Source organism: Aotus nancymaae, unplaced genomic scaffold, assembly GCF_030222135.1.
Source record: "Aotus nancymaae isolate 86718 unplaced genomic scaffold, 86718_ANA_hifiasm-v0.15.2.pri h1tg000025l, whole genome shotgun sequence".
In the NCBI taxonomy this organism is placed as follows: Eukaryota; Metazoa; Chordata; class Mammalia; order Primates; family Aotidae; genus Aotus; species Aotus nancymaae.
In genome coordinates this window covers 17,709,263-17,727,873 of record NW_026988438.1, presented here as the reverse complement: position 1 = coordinate 17,727,873, position 18,611 = coordinate 17,709,263, and the positions used below count along the sequence as shown (strand labels likewise).

At 43.6% G+C, this 18,611-nt stretch overlaps 1 long non-coding RNA gene across 2 annotated transcripts in view; it reads left to right on the top strand.

The window, feature by feature from the left end:
* Nucleotides 1-18,611, top strand: part of LOC105716222 (uncharacterized) — a 31,138-nt gene that overhangs the window by 7,753 nt on the left and 4,774 nt on the right. For both annotated transcript variants that reach the window (XR_010344057.1, XR_010344056.1), the window contains 7 exons: nt 656-755; nt 1,967-2,226; nt 4,126-5,438; nt 10,053-10,180; nt 12,138-12,255; nt 13,475-13,810; nt 14,621-14,770. This is a non-coding gene — a long non-coding RNA (uncharacterized LOC105716222). The remainder of the gene's footprint in view (nt 1-655; nt 756-1,966; nt 2,227-4,125; nt 5,439-10,052; nt 10,181-12,137; nt 12,256-13,474; nt 13,811-14,620; nt 14,771-18,611) is intronic.

Sequence of the window (18,611 nt, the reverse complement as noted above, 5' to 3'; positions counted from 1 at the left end):
GATGTTTATCTTCTGGCCTAAAAAACAGTTAGATTATGCAGCCCAACAAGAGCCTTGAATCCAGTATATTTTCCTGCAGGAGTATTTTCCTAATTCTTTTACTTCCCCCTTTTTCTCTCCACCCTTAATGCACCAAGGGAATAATGCAAAGCACTAGTTCTCTGAGGGCAGTTCTCAGACCAGCAGCATCAGCACCACCTGGGAAATTCATATCATCAGGCCCCACCCCAGACCTACTGATGCAGCGACTCTAGGGCAGGGCCCTGCAATGTGTCTCAACAAGGCCCCAGGCCGATTCTGGTGCATGATGAAGTTGATCTAGAGCTGTGCTTTCACTACAGTAGCCACATGCAGCTGCTGAGCGCTTGAAATGTGACTGGTCTGAATTGAGATGTGCTGTTTAAGTGTAAAACACACAACTGGATATCGAATTTCAGCTCAAAGAAAAGTAAAATATCTCATTCATATTTGGGTTATGTGAATTACATGTCAAAATGGTAACACTGCATTATATATGTATTGGGTTAACTAAAATATACTATCTAAAGAATTTCACCTGTCCCTTTTGACTTTTTACTGTAGTTACTAGAAAATGTAAGTTTATATGTATGACTTGCATGTGTGGCTCACATTACACTTCTCTTGGACAACCCAGGTCTGGAGAGCAGTAAATCTGGCTTAGGACAGTGATACCCTAAGGCTTGCTCCTTGTTGGCAGAAAGAAGATGTGACATCATTAAGGAAGGATAACTGAGGTGAGGTCGATTCAGGTGGGGAGCCCTGTCAGTTCTGACCACGCCCAAGAGAGAACAGGCTCCAGTCACGCCTGTGCTGGGCTGTCAGCTTCAGAGGCACACAGCACACAGTCACTCTGGGATCCAGGTGACAGTTATTCAGGAACAACAGTGGACCATAGCATCCCCACCCCATCCTCACCCCATCCCCTTCTCGGCCAGTGCCGAGAGCTCATACAAACCACAGCTTCATCCCAAATTCCCCGGCCCCACTTGAGAGAGAAAGGCAGGGAGACAGGGAGGCTGAACAGCTGAGCGTTTTGTATCCACATGAGACCATCACCCAACCCAAAGGAACTGCTTTAATTGTGGGGTCCGATTACATTTAAACCAAATGGACGTTTAGTTAATTTTCTCCCTGCTAAGTAGACAGTTGGGGTTCATGAAAAAACTCAGGCTCATTGTGTTCCTACATCTCCTCTGCACCCCTTAGGCTGTGGTTGGACTGAATTTTGCCATCCCTACCACATAACTTAGTAAGGGGAAAGAATGCTACTGATCATGGGTTCAGCTGCCTTTCAAAGTTATCAATGTGAATACTGTGTTTGAAATACTTTCTGGCCGGTCACAGTGGCTCATGCTTTTAATCCTAGCACTTTTGGAGGCAAGGCAGGAGCATCACTTGAGACTAGGAGTTCAAGACCAGCCTGGGCAACATAGGGAGACCCCCTACTCTACAAAACATTTAAAAATTAGCCAGGTGTGGTGGCAAATGCCTATAGTCCCAGCCTCTTGGGAGGCTGAGATAGGAGGATCACTTGAGCCCTGGAGGTGGAGGCTGCAATGAGCCAAGTCTGTACCACTGCACTCCAGCCTGGGTGACAGAGCAAGACCCTGTCTCAAAAATCAACAAACAAACAGTACAATAAAATAAAATACTTTACAATGTAATATTCACTCCCCAGAGCTAATGGGCTCTTTAAAAAGTATTCTGGCAGTTTAGAGGATTTTAAATGGCTTAAGGAATCTGTGCATTCAACAGTGGCCCACATTACTCATTGCAAGGAAGCCTATCTATTTACAAATAGGCTGGTTTCTACAAATGACCAGCTTTGAGATGGCAAATACTGATCCTATCATGAATTAAAGTTGAATCTTAACTTTTGATACTGTTTGACTAAATATCTAGTAGATTCTTCTGTCACTCTGACACTTCTTCCTTTTTCCACCAGGAAAAGGCTAAAATTCTGCATAAGACCTTCCTTATGATGTGTGCCAAACAGCTTGGGAAACGTATTCTGTGTAAGTTATTTACCTGACTAAGATCAGCCCATCCTTTACAAAAGGAAATTGACCAGGACTGAAAGGAGGGCCCGCATCAGATCTGAAGAACACCCTATGGTTGGACAGAGGCTGAGACATCTCACAGTTCAACAGAAATCATCTCGAATTATGTAATGTTCTCTGGGACATCTTGGCATTTTGGAGTCTGGTAAACTACAACTTTAAAATTTTTAAATTCCCTGTATCAGTCAGGGTCCCAGCAAGAAACAGATGACACACTCAAATAGGGTGATTTGAGGAGGGTTTGTTTATCAGGAACTATCCACAGAAGTGTTTGCAGGCAACCAGAACAGTGTAGTAATCTAGGCTAGCAGCCAGCCAAAGAGCTTGCCAGCCCCAGACCCGAAGGCGAACGGAGAGGGGGCAGTTACGGGAGCCCAGAAGGTTGTGTTGAGTTGGCCATTTTGCGACAGGCAGTGAATCTTGCTAAGGCATACCGCTAGCCCAAGAGGAACTTGTCATTGTGAGGAAGCCATGGGAATCAGTACCTCTCCCTTCCTGCCTCCTCTCTCCAGCTGGGACTCCCCATTGGCCAAAGCCCATGGAAAGCCCTAATGCAAGAGGGCCCTGGAGGTGAGACTTCCCACTGAGAGAGCTGGGGGAGGTATAGGGAAGTGGGTTGGGGACAAAGGGACATACCTGGCACACTCCCTTCAATAATACCTACTTTAGTTTGTAGAGCAAACAAAGTGAGTGCTAGTGTCACCAGAGCGGTTGCTGCTGTTGCCCATAACACTTCATCGGCCTTGTAGAAACTAAAACGAGAGACTGTGATTGTTGTTCACATACACTCCAAGAAAAGTACACACAAATCAAGGAAATGTGTATCAAAGACTTTACACTGATATGGCTTCTAGCAGCAGACCTTGAAGAACTGTCTAAAAACAAAATTCACAATAAATCAGAAGCCTGCTTCCCCAGGCATGGGGCCAAGGCCCAGAATCCAGAAGAGGTGATTTGAGGGGTGTGCTTCTGAGCAGAGTCTAGGGAGCAAGGGGGAACACGCACAGCCCTGGTGCACGCAGGCACAGGACGACCGACTATGGAGAATAAACAGAATTAAACATCTCTGTAACATCCTCCCTAGGACAGACAAGAGAAAATTATTTATTAGTAAACATTTCTTTGAATGCAATAGTAACTTTAACATATTCAGTGAATTAAATACGTATTAATTATGAATGTAGAAACCAAGGTAAAAAAGGTTCATTTGTAGAGCATATTGTCATTCAGCAAATGGAGCCACCCACACAGTATCAATGTTTCATCAGGACAGGATATGCGATTTCTAAGCTTCATAACACCTTAGGTACAGATGCTTTCCACGGCACCTGAGGGGCAGCCTTCCAACCTCAGACATGGGATGAGAACCAAGGTTCCCAGGGCCCGGGAGACGGGGCTGGAGGGCAGATACCAGCAGAGCAGAGTGTGGAGCTGCGCCTGCAGGTGCCAGCCCCCGGCTTTGGAGGACTCTCATCACCCAAAGGGAACCAGGGGTGGGAAGAAAGGTGGGATAGGGGCAGGGGCTGAGAGCCAGTGGGCAGTCAGGCTGGAGGATGAGGCCAAGAAAGGCATTGAGGTTGTGCTCAGGCCCACAGTCAGGCCCACAGACAGTGCACAGCCAAGGCGTGAAGATGACAGAGCAGTGGCTGCAGGGCTGAAGACATGCCCAGCCTCAAGGCTGCTCTGCCAGAGGTGAATCCAGAAACTGAGCTGACCCACTGGTCCACTGGCAGAGCCGGCAAAGACTCCTCCAGTTTCCAAGGTTAAAAATAAAGGTACATCCTAGTGCGAGGCCTGCTAGAGGGGGCTTTGAATTCCCATCGGCCAAGGATGGCCGGGAGCAGAGGTGGGAGAGAAGTGGAGTCCCCAAAGTCCTGGGTCGCCCCTCTGGTGTTTCCAAACCCAGTGGGTAATCGCCTGATCCTGTACTTTGTACAACTTAATGAAGTAGGCTGTCTCTATTTCCATTATAGAGAAAAGACTGTATCTAGTCTCTGTACAAATCGTATTTAATAATGTGCCCGCTTCAAACCTTCCTCTCCAGATGATTTTCTTCCTCTTGTATGGGATCAGTGGCTTCCTATTTCTCCAGCTCCAGAAGCACATGAAAGAGGTGTGCATGTATGTGGTGTGGGTAGTGTATGTGTGAGTTTGTGAGTGGGGTGTGTGTGCCTCTGTGTGTCTGTGTAATATGTGTGTGTGATCGTGCATGTGTATGTGGTGTATGAGTGGTGTGTGTAAATGTGTGGTGTATGTGACTGTGGGTAAGTGTGTATGTGGTATGAGGGGTGTGAATGGTGTGAGAGGGTGTGGGCGTGTGACTGTTGGGTGTGTAAATGTGTGACTGTGTGTGTGTAATTGGGAGAGACTGGGAGGAGGTGGAGAGAGAGGAAGAGGAAATGTTTTCAGGCTGAAAAATGACTTTCAGTTTTCGAGAGAGTGGAAGAGAGAGTAGGAAGAGGCCGTGGAAGTCACAACTCTGAAGACTTCAAGAGCTCAGAACGTGGGCTTAAGGGGCCGAAATTCTCTGGGAAAAAGCCGTGTCGGTGAATGTATTTTCCTTTTTCCCCTCAACTCCTTTTCTGAAGTGGGCTTTTCCCCACATATTTTCTAACCCTTGGGCATGACGTTAAGTCTGGAAAACATAACTCATGCTTTGCCCCTGTATAATACCTCTTCTTTTAAGCCGTTACTTGCTTTGAGATTAACAGCAAAACTTCAAGAGATGAGAGCTTCCTTGGAGACCAGTAACTCTTATCTCTTGTAACAAACGTTAAGGCCATTTTAAATGTTTAGGTCAAAAACTCAAGCATTTCTGGGAAACCAGCACACCTTCCTGTCGCCCCCGCCCCCCTATTCCCGCCTCCGTCTGGCTTCCAGCTCCGCTCTGTTCTGAGTGTGATCTGTGCTGTCAGTGCAGGACACGCCACTGCTGGCCCAGGCAGTGAGCAGGATACACACGCCAGCTAAGGAAGCCTCCTCCATGCACTGGCAGGTAAGGAAATGTCCAGATGTGGGCAGCGGGCAGCCCGTCTTCTCCAACCTCAGCAGGCAGCTATTCCTCCCAGCTTGCAAATCCCCAGGGTTGCTATGCGGTACTGAGGCTGAGTCTCACTGACAGTCACGTGCTCTTGCTTGCTTTGACCACGAGGGGGCGCAGAACCAAATCTAGGCTCCCGACACGTGCATAGGACTTGACGCATTTTGTGCAGGAATCTAACCATTATCTTTATTTTTCTACCCTATTTTTCCTTCCATCAGATTTCTCCATTAATTTATCTTATATTCTTATATTATGGATATTTGTATAAGCCACCTCAAGTCTGTTTTGGAATCAGATGGGGAATAAATCAATTGGTAAGTAAATCTTCCCGTGAAAGAATGCTCAACACTGCTTGGGAAGAAATGCCAATCTTCCCAAAAAGAGTATTTGCTGGCTGGGCGCGGTGGCTCACGCCTGTAATCTCAGCACTTCGGGAGGCTGAGGCGGGTGGATCGCCTGAGTTCAGGAGTTCAAGACTAGCTTGGCCAACATGGTGGAACCCCGTCTCTACTAAAAATACAAAAATTAGCCAGGCGTGGTGGGCAGGCGCCTGTAATACCAGCTACTCAGGAGGCTGAGGCAGGAGAATTGCTTGAACCTGGGAGGCGGAAGTTGCAGTGAGCCGAGATCGCGCCATTGCACTCCAGCCTACGCGACAAGAGTGAGACCTCGTCACAAAAAAAAAAAAAAAAAAAAAAAAAAAAAAAAGAATAGTTTGCTGACACCCTCCTGAATCATACTGAGACGGTTCTGGGTCTCAGACATCGCAAGGAGGAGCCCTGCGACCTCTGGGGAGCTAAGCCCTGGGTTGAAATGTGGGGAAACTGGTGAGAAATAGAGTTATATTCAAGTTTAGAAAAATCTAGGAGCTTCGGGTACCTGCTGAGGGCTGGCACGATCCTACGGTTCCTGTGGGCAGCACACAAAGGAATTGGCTGCTAAGAAAGTGAGCCCAGGGCGGCACCAAACGACAGAAAATGGGCAGATGTGACGAGGCCTTGTGGGTGGAAGCCACCAACATGAGGCGCTGGAGAACCCGGAACCCGGGGCCGGGAATCCGGCCGCAGATAGATCAGGAGAGCCCTCTCAGCCCCTAACTCTGCGGTGCTGGAAAAGCAGTCATGAGCTGAGATGCAAGCTGTGGAAATGAGGGAGAACCTAGCTCAGAGATGGGTTCTGCTCCCAGTGGACTTGAAGAAGAAATAAAATACATTTTACAAAAATGAAATATAAACTTCTTGCACACGACTTTGTGAACTAGACGTGGAACCCACTCTCCATAACGAAATGCGTTTGCGCCTGAGAGGGGTCCGTCAACAGTCAAGTTAACTGTCCCCGAAAGCGCAGCCCAGACTCGGGAGTGCGCGCCCCCAGGGGGCCTCATTAGAGGCAAGTGTGCCAGCCCGAAGTCGCCCAGATCCCCAGATCCCCTAATCTACTCAAAGGGTGTGATACCGTCTCATAAGTTTACTACTTCATTACAAACAAAATTCCGCCAAGAGAATGTCCCACAGATAATTTCTATCTGTATTATTCCACAGAAAGAGTTTCCACAATAAAAGGAATGAATTTAATAATGTGACAAAAACGTATTTCAGAGGTGAACTAGAGCAAGTTGACAAGGTTTACTTACAAAGACTCCCAGGAGAATGTAATTTGCAGGCACCTGACGGCGGAGAATCCCGCAGCAAGCAAGCATAATAAACACGACAAAAAATGCTGGGCTGGAGGATAATTGAAAACCATGTGTTATTTGCTTTCAGTGACTATATCATAGCGTATATTATACAGAGATAAATATATAGATCCTAGTAACTATTACTACGACGTTACTTATCTCATAAGTATTATAGTATTAGAAACAAAAATCTTAATTATTACTTTTGCCTTTTCTTAGCTTTTAAAATAACTTTTCTCATTTCCATCCACAGATAGCTTATGGGGCATTAAAATATTTTTATTTTAAAATAATTATAGATTCACAGTAAGTTGCAAAGGGAGAGGTCCCGTGAAATCTTCAGTTTCCCGCAATGGTTACATCTTATGTATTTATAGTACAGTACCAAATCCAGTAATTTGACATTGATACAGTATATATATATAATTCTATGTCACCCAATTATGACACAAATCTATGTGCAGATGCATGTAACTGCCATTGCAATCAAGATTCAGAACTATCCCTTCAAAAAAACATGCATAAAGACCTCGATTATACTATCCCTGCCCTGTATAGTGTGAAAGTCACCAGTGCCAAGATGGAGTCACTTAGGTCACACCCAAAGTGGAGCTGGAGGTCATGAAGGAGGGGATCTCATGTGTCTGAGATAAGAACTAGCCCAGCACTTTGGGAGGCCGAGGCGGGTGGATCACGAGGTCATGAGATCGAGACTGTCCTGGTCAACATGGTGAAACCCCGTCTCTACTAAAAATACAAAAATTAGCTGGGCATGGTGGCGCGTGCCTGTAATCCCAGCTACTCAGGAGGCTGAGGCAGGAGAATTGCCTGAACCCAGGAGGCGGAGGTTGCGGTGAGCCAAGATCGCGCCATTGCACTCCAGCCTGGGTAACGAGCGAAACTCCGTCTCAAAAAAAAAAAAAAGAACTAGCCCAAAGACCTCCTTTTCAAAACCCACAAGAAATTTCTACGTGTCCCCCACATCCCTACATGTCCTGCCCACATGTCTATAACAGGGTGTATAACAAAAAAGTCCTCAAGATCGTAGCATTTCAGCCAAGTTGCTCTCACAAAAACACTTGCCTGGCAATGGCTGTCTCCACCGATGAGTTAGCACTAGCTCCTGCAAGAAGCCCTTGTAACCGATGATCTTTGTTTCAAAATAATTTACATAGATCTCTCTTTGCCTTTTAAAGGTTTCCTCTTATCTCAACCTCTCCATCATCCATCATGGCTTTGTGTGTCGCATGTTGCAGTGCCCCTGCCACTTCCTATTACACTCTGCAGGGAGCCTCTCTCTCTGTCATTAATTTAGGTTGACAATGGTAACACCCAGACCCACATACTCAACCCTAACTCCTGGCAGCCATTAATTTGTTTATTTTTCATCCCTATAATTTTATCATTTCAAGAATGTTATACTTTGTACCTCATTTTGAATAGTAAAAGAATCTCAGGCAATTCACAGTAGAAAAATACATTGTATTAAGTCCAATGATACTTACAAGATTGTATAGATGAACCAGGGGGTTTTGAGCACCCAAACTTTTAAAGCCTCCCTGGTTAAAAAAAATTTAATACAGTTTTACACGATAAATATTTTGCTAACTAATATATTTAAGAAGAAGTAAAATAAAGCAATATCATGAGAAAAAAGGAAGAAACCCTAACTGATGAATAATGACAGATGGAGAATGAAACAGTGAAACATTCTTTTTCTTAAAATAGATATATTCATAATAAGTTATAATTAAAATTTGGATGAATGCAAATGTCCTAATAAAGGTTTTTATTTTAAAAGTGCTGAGATTGGTATGTGTGCAAAGCAAAAAAAAATCAACTTCTCATCTGTTTGTTTCAAAAATACAGATTTTCATAGGGTATATTTAAGCAGCGATAGATCATAGTCCCTCAAATAATTTCTTTTTGTTTTTTAGAGACAGGGTCTTGCTCTGTTGCCCAGGCTGGAGTGCAGTGGCACAGTGATGGCTCACTGCAGCCTTGAACTCATGAGCTCAAGCCATCTCTTGTCTCAATCTCTTAAATAGCTGGGAGTATAGGCATGTGCCACCACATCTGGTTAATTTTTACTTTTATTTTTTGTAGAGATGGGGGTCTCACCATGTTGCCCAGGTTGGTCTCAAACTCCTGGCCTCAGGCAATCCTCCCACCTCAGCCTCCCAAAGTGCTGGGATTACAGGTGTGAATCACTGCACTAAACCCCTCAAATAATTTCTGAATTTAACACTGTTCCAGCTTCCAAGGTAATCTCATCTTTATTTATTATTATTTTTTCCTTGAGATAGTAGAGTCTCACTCTATTGCCCAGGCTGGAGTGCAGTGGCTTAATATTAGCTTATTACAACCTCTACCTCCGGAGTTCAAGCGATTCTTCTGACTCCGCCTCCTGAGTAGCCGGGGTTACAGGTGCCTACCACCACGCCTGGCTAATTTTTGTATTTTTAGTAGAGATGGGGTTTCCGCATTTTGGCCAGGCTGGTCTCAAACTTCTGACCTCAAGTGATCCACCTGCCTCAGGCCCCCAAAAGTGCTGGGATAATAGACATGAGCCACCACGCCCAGCTCATCTTTTCTTCTGAATCCAATTTTCATTGTGGAAATAGCTTGAGAGAAAATTAAAAAACAAACAAAACAAAAAAACTGTGTCCAAAATAAGACTTTTTAAAAAGTTCTTTTGCTTTGGTTAGGAAGTTAAATTCTAGAAATCTACCAGCACGTTGGTCTAGGAGTTGCCTCAGAAAAATAAAAGGAGATAAACTATTTTTAAATGATCAAAATTAAATTAACCTGATTCGATAAGAATTAATGCGAACAACCAAACACTTAATTCTACATCAGTCATAAAGACTTACCAGAAAATGAACACACTGGTAATTACCACGGTGATCACCAACTGAACTGACAGGATGAGGAACACTTTGATAATGAAAGCTGAGGGGACACAACGGTATTTTTATGGCGTAATAGTCAAAAGCAACAACTTAAATGTAATAACCTATTTTTGAAATTTAATGAAAGGAATTTTTTTCTTTGCTTTTTTTTTGGGATGGGAAAGGCAGTGCTAGTTTACAGTGAGCAAATGGAATAACAACAAAAATGCAGCTCTAACTTTTACAGCACGCTCATTCCAGATGGTGGGACAGCGGTGTTTTATGGGCGATCTGATGGTTTATCTATGGGAGCTCCAGAATTTTCTTTTCTCTTCTTTCTTTCTTTTTTTTTTAAACAGAGTCTCAGTCTGTTGCCCAGGCTGGGGTGGAGTGGCTCGGTCTCAACTCACTGCAACCTCTACCTCCTGGGTTCAAGCACTTCTCATGCCTCAGCCTCCTGAATAGCTAAGATTATCACAACTCCCAGGTAATTTTCTTTTCTTTTTCTTTTTTGTATTTTTTAAGTAGAGATGGGGTTTCACCATGTTGCCCAGGCTGGTCTCAAACTTCTGATCTCAGGTGATCCGCCTGCCTTGGCCTCCCAAAATGCTGGGATTACAGGCATGAGCCACCATGCCTGGCCAAACTCCGGAATTTTCAAGATGAACTCAGGAATGTAATTCCTTGTCATGCACACCCCATCCTCCTTAGGATCAAACATGACCTGAAAGCCTTACCATGTCACAGGCCATCATTAGGGATATGGCAACACTACCTCCCTACACCAGAGAGCAGCAGCACCTCAGGACTGCGGGGATAGGGAGCATCTCCCTGGAGATGGACTTGGGCTGCAGAGAGTTTGTGGCACTTTTCTGCCACTTTTCTCTCCAGCCTGCCTGCCTGTAATAACTCTCTTCCCTTCTACTTCCCAATGCAGAAACTAGATAACTTGTCGAACTGTGTGTAAGACCAAAGAGTTCCAAGGAAATGACAGGCCAACACACAAGGCAAAGCACGTGGGCACCTCTTGCTGCTCACTTCCTGTGCCCTCTGAATATGGCACTGGCAATGGCAATTTGCCTTTGTGTAGCTTTACCCTAATTTCAAAGGAAAAAAAAAAGTAATGCTGCTTAAAATTTACTTATAGACTCATCAACTGTCCTTTTTCTGGGCAGTTTCTATGCATAGAAGTTTGACAACAATGCAGTGGGACTCAGCTGTCTGAATAAAAATACCAGAACATCTATTTCCAAGTGCATGCTGCCTACATTAAAATATTCATTTAGCTCTTATTAATTTGGCATCTGCTATGTAGCAGGGACTGTGGGGGAACAAATATTAAATGTGGCCCAGGCTCATAAGAACAGACATAGAGATCAATGGAATCAAGGTGACAATCAAGAAATAAACCCTTATGTTTATGGTCAATTGATTTTTAACAAATGTGCGAGGAAAATTCAATGGAGAAAGAATAATCATTTTGACAAATGGTGCTGGGAAGACTGGCTATACACCTACAGAAGATGAATTTGGGTCCCCAACTAACACCCAACTGCAAGCCATAACATGGAGTGATAATGGGCATAGCAGCCTCAGCTACCATTTCCTCGTAAGTAAATGAGAGCTCCCAATTCAAGACGAGCACAAGAGGTGCCCAACTGAGTCAGCCCACAGAATTATGAAATGGTTGTTGCTTTCTTTACGTGGGCAACAAATCCTTTACAAAGCATTTGAGTAGACATTCCTCCAAAGAAGACATGTGAATGAAAATTCACTAATAAAATGCAACTCAAAACTACAATGGGACACCACTTCACAAACACTAGAATGACTATAACCAAAAAGACAGACTATAACAAGTTTTGGCAAGGATGCAGAGAAGCAGGAACCCTCATACATTGCTGCTTGGAATGTAAAATGGTGCAGCCACTTTGGAAAAGTTTGGCAGTTCATTAAAATGTGAAACACAGAGTTATTCTATAGTTCAGCAATTCCTGGGTATCTACCCAAGAGAAATGAAAACGTATGTCTACACAAAAACTTGAATATCAATGTTGATTGCAGCATTATTCAAAATAACCCAAAGGTGGAAACAGTCTAATTATCTGTCAACTGATAAATGTATAAACAAAATGTTTTCTCTCCGGGCAATTGAATTGTATATGGCCCATTCATAAAAGGAATGAAATACTGACACATGCTACAACATGGGAGAACGTCAAAAGCATAAGTGAAAGAAGGAAGTCACAAAAGACCACATGTTGTATGATTCCACTTACATGAAATGTTCAAAATAGATTCGTAGAGAGGTCTGAAAGTAGATTAGTAGGGGTTAGATTACTTTCTAGATTAGTAGAAAGTAGATTAGGCAGGGGTTCGCGGGAGGGTGGATGGGAGTAACTGCCGATGGGTATGGGTTTCTTTTCTTTTCTTTCCTTTGGTAGAGACAGGGTTTCAGCATGCCGCCCAGATTGGTCTCAAACTCCTAACCTCAAGTGATCTGCCTGCCTCAACCTCCCAAAGTGCTGGGATTACAGACATGAGCCACCACGCCTAGCCTGGGTATGAGTTTCTGTTTGAGGTGATGAAAAGTTTCTAAAATTGATTGTGATGGTCATCAACTCTAAATATACTAAATACCAGTGAATTGTATACTGAAAATGGATGAATTTTATGATTTGCAAATTATATCTCCATAATGCTGCTTAAAAAAATTACAACCCCTGTAACTCATTCCATTACCCTGCTATTCTTTTCCTTTCCTCCACAGCACTCTCATCTTCTCACATACTACATCATGGTTTTAAATGGGCAAAAGGCCAGCCTCTGCCCTCCCGGAGAGGCAGACATAAATAACTGACTCTTACACTGGCGAGGAGGCTCTACATATTTTTCAATTAGACCTGAAAGACTAATTCAATTAGACTCCTTAAGCCTCATTTTCTCGTCTGTAAAATGGCAGTACAGCTTCTGTGTTGGTCGGGTTGTTGTAAAGAGGAAAAGCAATAATGTCGCCCTTGCACGACACGCCGTGTAGGACAGGTATTGGTTGCAGAGACGCCCAGGTGCTTAGCGACATCCAGTATCCCTGGCTTCCTCACTATCTGACCCATATCTTGTTAAGGGTGGCAGTGGGCCCAACTGAACAACTCCAGATGGAGGTGGCCATGTGACACAGGTGAGTCAATGGCATGGCATTCCAAACTCTGGGTGTGGTTTCTAGAAATGCCTCTGAAAAGAAGACTGGCTTGGTCAACTCTCAGGATACCTGCAGCCCTCTCTTGGCTCTTCTTTGCCTTTGGCTGTCTGCCTTTTCTTTTTCCTACTTCAAAGGCTAGAGCTCCAAAAGGCAGCTTTCCAGACACAGGAAGCGGGTGGTGAGGGACGCAGGGAGACCGATAGGATTCAGAGCTCATGGTCCGCTTGCATTGTTCAGGCCTCAGAAGGCCTAAGGATGGCAGAGTGGACACTTTAAAGCTTAAGCCAATATTATGTATCACCTCATATACAAGTACAAACATTTTATGATCCACAACTAATTCATATTTCCTTAAAAAAAAACCCAAAAGTTGTTCACCATCATTTTCTTATGAGTTTCTGAATGCCCTGGACAACTTGGGGGCAGTCAATTATAACAGTCCTACATCATGTTTTATGAGAAAGCATGACTCAGAAAAACTAAAAACAAAATTGTATCTGCAAATCTGTGGAAACATTTTAAGAGAACATGTGCTTTTCTCTTCTTAAAAGGTAATTTCTTTATTCTCACCTCTGTGGACAGATGCGTCCAAGAATGGATTGCCTAAAGTTGCATTGCTATGACCTGGGGTGACGTCATCTGAAATTTGTATCACACAGACATTCGACTGCTCAGTGTCCTTTGACTGTGTCTTCTCCTGAGTTTCTTGTGGTCCAGCTGAAGATGAAGGTGTGTAGCGCTCACCAGATCCGGACTGGATGCTTTTATCTGCTGCTTTCCGAATCAGATGTTGATGATCTCCAGAACTAAAGTCTATTGGTTCGCTGACCTCCAAGTCCATTTTCCTAGAGGGGGAGAACTGTTATTCATGTCCTTGTGATCGCACCTCTACGACCTCAGCATCCTCATAATTGTCAGGTGATTTCTTCTTAATTTTAACTGCCTTGGCTCAGTACTTACCAAGTTGGTGCTTAGTAAATATTTGTTAAATGAATGATAACATTTAAGATGAAACCCATAGAGTAAAATAATTGGATTCTATTATGAAATTAATTTTTAAATAAAATTTATTCAGTAAAAAGTTAATGAGTGACAAGCATGAAGCTGCCCTTGCTGTCCCTGGCCTCAGAGAGCTTACATTTTGGAAGAGAGTATAATCAAACAAGCAATCATATAAAAGGCAATATAAACAGGCCAGGAACATTGGAAGAAGACTTGAGAGCCCCGAAGGAAATCTGGATCAGAGAGTAGAAGCTGTCAAAAGCTTTCAGAGAAACTGAAGCTTAAGCCATGGCTGGAAATGAGTAGGGATTAGTCAAGTGAAGAGGTGGGGAGAGGTTTTCCAGACAAGGAACCAGCCTGGACCAGGACTGGAGAAATCAGGGAGGGCAAGTCCTAGAAACTGAAAGAAGCCTATGTACCTGGAACAGGGAGTGTGAAGAGGGGAGTGGAATGAGGTTACACAGAGAAGTAGCGGGTATGCCTCTGAGAGGCTGGCAAGCCAAGTTAAGGAGCCTGGACTTCATCCTGAAGGCCATGGGTATGATTGGCAGAATAGCGGTCCTCCAGTAATGTCCACATCCTAGTTTTTGGAACCTGTGGCTATGTTATCTTGCACGTAAAAAGGAACGTTGCCAATGTGATTAAGTTAAGGACTTTGGGATGGGGAGATGATCCTGGATTATCTGGGTGGGCCCAATCAAATCACAAGGGTTCTTATGATCATAGGTGTAAGAACCAGGCCGCAGGAGGAGCAGAGTCAGAGAAGGAGATGTGACAACAGAAGCAGAGGTCAGAGTGATACAACTGTGGTCTGTAAAGATGGAGGAAGCGGACCACAAGCCACGGAATGCAGGTGGCCTCTAGAAGCTGGAAAAGGTAAGGAAATGGCTTTTCTCCTACAGCCTCCAGGAAGGAACCAGTCCTGCCAAAACCTGGAGTTTAGCCTAGTGAGATTGGTTTTAGACTCATGACCTCCAGAACTATAATATAATAAATTTGTGTTATTTTAAGTCATTCAGTATGTGGCATTTTAACAGCAGCAACAGGAAATGAATACAATGGGGAGTGAAGGAAGGTTTCCCAGCAGGGCCCCAGGGAAATCTCCTAGAAAGGTTACTCTAGATACAATGTGCAGAATGGGCCAGACTAAGCCAAAGTGAGGCCGAGACCAGAAATCCAGGTAAGAGATGGCAGTGGGCTTTGCCACGGTGCCTTCCAGCCTGAACACAGTTCTTAGGAAACCACTATTAAATGGACCAAAAATGGCAAAGCAAAAGCCCCCATTAACCTCTTGGAGAACATGAAGACTCAGGCAAGCCCTGAGGCTGCCCTCCTGTTGCTTGGAGAGTAACAAGGGACTTGAGAAGGACGCTGCTGAGACAGCAAAGGCTCGGGCAAGCAGAAGGCCAAGTGGGAAAGGCATAAATAGAAGGTCCGAACAAAATGCCTTGGAGAAGCAGATGCAGTGTGGGAAAGATGTCCCATCTTCTCAAATTAATCTCCAAATTTTACAAAATTCTTTGGGATTTTTTTTTTCAGTACGTGAAACTGTAACTCCAAAGCTTATCAGAAAGAGTAAAGGTGAGGCTGGGCGCGGTGGCTCACGCCTATAATCCCAGCACTTTGGGAGGCCGAGGCGGGTGGATCACGAGGTCAAGGGATCGAGACCATCCTGGTCAACAAGGTGAAACCCCGTCTCTACTAAAAATACAAAAAAATTAGCTGGGCATGGTGCTGCGTGCCTGTAATCCCAGCTACTCGGGAGGCTGAGGCAGGAGAATTGCCTGAACCCAGGAGGCGGAGGTTGCGGTGAGCCGAGATCGCACCATTGCACTCCAGCCTGGGTAACAACAGCGAAACTCTGCCTCAAAAAAAAAAAAGAGTAAAGGTGTTAGAATAATCAAGAAAAAAATTATAAGGAGGAAGATTATGGTGGAAGGGATGGTGATTTACTTTTATCAGAAATCAAAAGATTATAGAGCTATATAATTAAAACTACGGGAAGAGCATGGCAATAGATAAATAGATCAATGAATGAGTTGGAAGAGATTCAAGACACAGACTGATGTATATAGGAAAATTTAATATTTGATAAAGGTGAATTTCAAATTATTGTCCCATGGTGTGGGAAAAAATAGCTATGTACTTGGAAAACAAAATAGAGTTTAATAGCTATTTCACATCTTATACAAACATGCATGCCAGATGAACTAAAGATATTATCACAAGTGATAATAGCCATAGATACTCTACAAGAAAATAACAGGAATATTTGTACGTCTTTGCAAGAATGATACTATATATGAACTGCTTTGGCTGGGTGCAGTGGCTCACACCTGTAATCCCAGCATTTTGGGAGGCCAAGGTGGGAGATCACCTGAGATCAGGAGTTTGAGACCAGCTTGGCCAACATGGCAAAAACCCGTTGCTACTAAACATACACAAATTAGCCAGGTGTGGGGATAGGTGCCTGTAATCCCAGCTACTCAGGAGGCTGAAGCAGGAGAATCACTTGAGCCTGGGAGGCAATTTGCAGTGAGCCAAGATTGCACCATTACCCTCCAGCCTGGATGACAAGAGCAAAACTCTTGTCTCAAAAAAAAAAAAAAAAAAAAACAACTGCTCGGCAGATTTGGAGTACAGGAGCACTTTAGATACCATAACAAATATTAAATGCAAAATTTTAAACATAATATTTGTGATATTTACTATACCATAAGAAGAACTTAAGGAAAAGATGGGCCGGGCGCGGTGGCTCACGCCTGTAATCCCAGCACTTTGGGAGGCCGAGGCGGGTGGATCACAAGGTCAAGAGATAGAGACCATCCTGGTCAACATGGTGAAACCCCGTCTCTACTAAAAATACAAAAAATTAGCTGGGCATGGTGGCGCGTGCCTGTAATCCCAGCTACTCAGGAGGCTGAGGCAGGAGAATTGCCTGAACCCAGGAGGCGGAGGTTGCGGTGAGCCGAGATCGCGCCATTGCACTCCAGCGTGGGTAACAAGAGCGAAACTCCGTCTCAAAAAAAAAAAAAAAAAAACAAGGAAAAGATGGACAACCCAATAAAAAGATGAGAAAAGGCCAGGCACAATGACTTACAACTGTAATCTCAATGTTTTTGGAGGCCAAGGTGGAAGCATTGATTGCTTGAGCCCAGGAGTTTGAGACCAGCCTGGGCAACATAGTGAGATCCGATTTCTAAAAAAAAAAAAAAAAAAAAAAAAATTAGCCAGGTATGGTGACACATGCCTGTAGTCCCAGCTACTCAGACAGCTGAAATGGGAGGATTTCTTGAGCCCAAAAGTTCAAGGCTGTAGTGAGCTATGATCATGCCACTGTATTACAGCCTGAGCAACAGAAAAAGATCTTGTCTCTAAAAAACAAAGGGAGAGAGAGAGAGGAAAGAACATAAATATGCAATTCATATGGTCAATAAACTTAGGAGATGATACCTCACAAATAACCAAAAAACTACAAGTAAAAACAAGACTGGCAGAGATTAAAAAGATAAGTCTCAGAGTTGCAAGGCTGTGAAGAGATAGATAATAGAGAATCCAGGGCCACAAAATGACCTGCATGGGCCCTATACATGTTTGTCTTCAAGGGTCCCTTCCTCCAAAAAGATACTAAAAATTATGTTATGAGTGGATTGGTATAAAGATGAATATAATCCTGTCTGGAGTCATTATATATCACATATTCATGATTATATGCACTTTTTTCTCCTGTTTTAAAAAATTAAAATATTTTTATGGCCCCTAAAACTATCATGGGTCCTAGGCACTATGCCTAATTGCCTAGTAGATATCAGTCCTGGGACAGCCTCATGGAGGCGTAAACTTTTAGGGGGTGGGTGGCAATTTAGCAACATCTATCAGAATTCAAAATGTGTCTTACTTTAGACCCAACAGTTACATTTTTAGAAATTTATCCCCTAAACCTATCCATACAAATAGGCAAAGATACATGTATAAGGAAGTTCATTACACCATTCATTGTTTGTAACTGCAAAAAATTTTAAACACTTTAAATATCCATCAGCAGGGGAATGGTTAAATTAACTCTGGCACAGGAGAAGGCAGATATATATGGATTAATGTGGAGAGTTCACTGTTTCACAGTTGTAAATTTAAAAACTAACATTAGAGAATAACATTGAGCAAGATCACATTGATGTTGTATATACACCTACACTCCCATAGACCGAAAAGATAAACTATAAACGGTTCATATGATTATCTCTCACCCAGCAGAGCTGGGAAACACACTCTGAATAGTATGAATTTTTACAGTGAGCATCTATTACTCTGTTATATAATAACAGAAAAAGATATTTACATTTTGAAGAGAAAAGGAAATATTGTCTTTTTGATAAAGTCTGGACTCCTCCGAGGAAAGGAGTCTTCCTGCAGAGCTGAGAGGCACTAGAGGATGCTCAGATAACCACGTTGATTTCCTCTCCAGTGTCTTGCAAATCAGAAGGAGGACAGGCAGCAAGATTTTCAAAGCACTCAAGAACAAAAACAAAACCAAAGCCACAGGCAACTGAGTTTTCCTCACAAAACTGTATTTGCCTGGTGCCTGAATCACAAAATGAGGCTTTCACTTGGCCCTCAAATAGCTCTCCCAGCTCCTGAGCCAGTGGTCCGTCATCCAAAGCCTGGACAGGCGCTGTACTGAGAGGCAGTGTTCTGAGTGACAGTTAGGAGAGTGGCA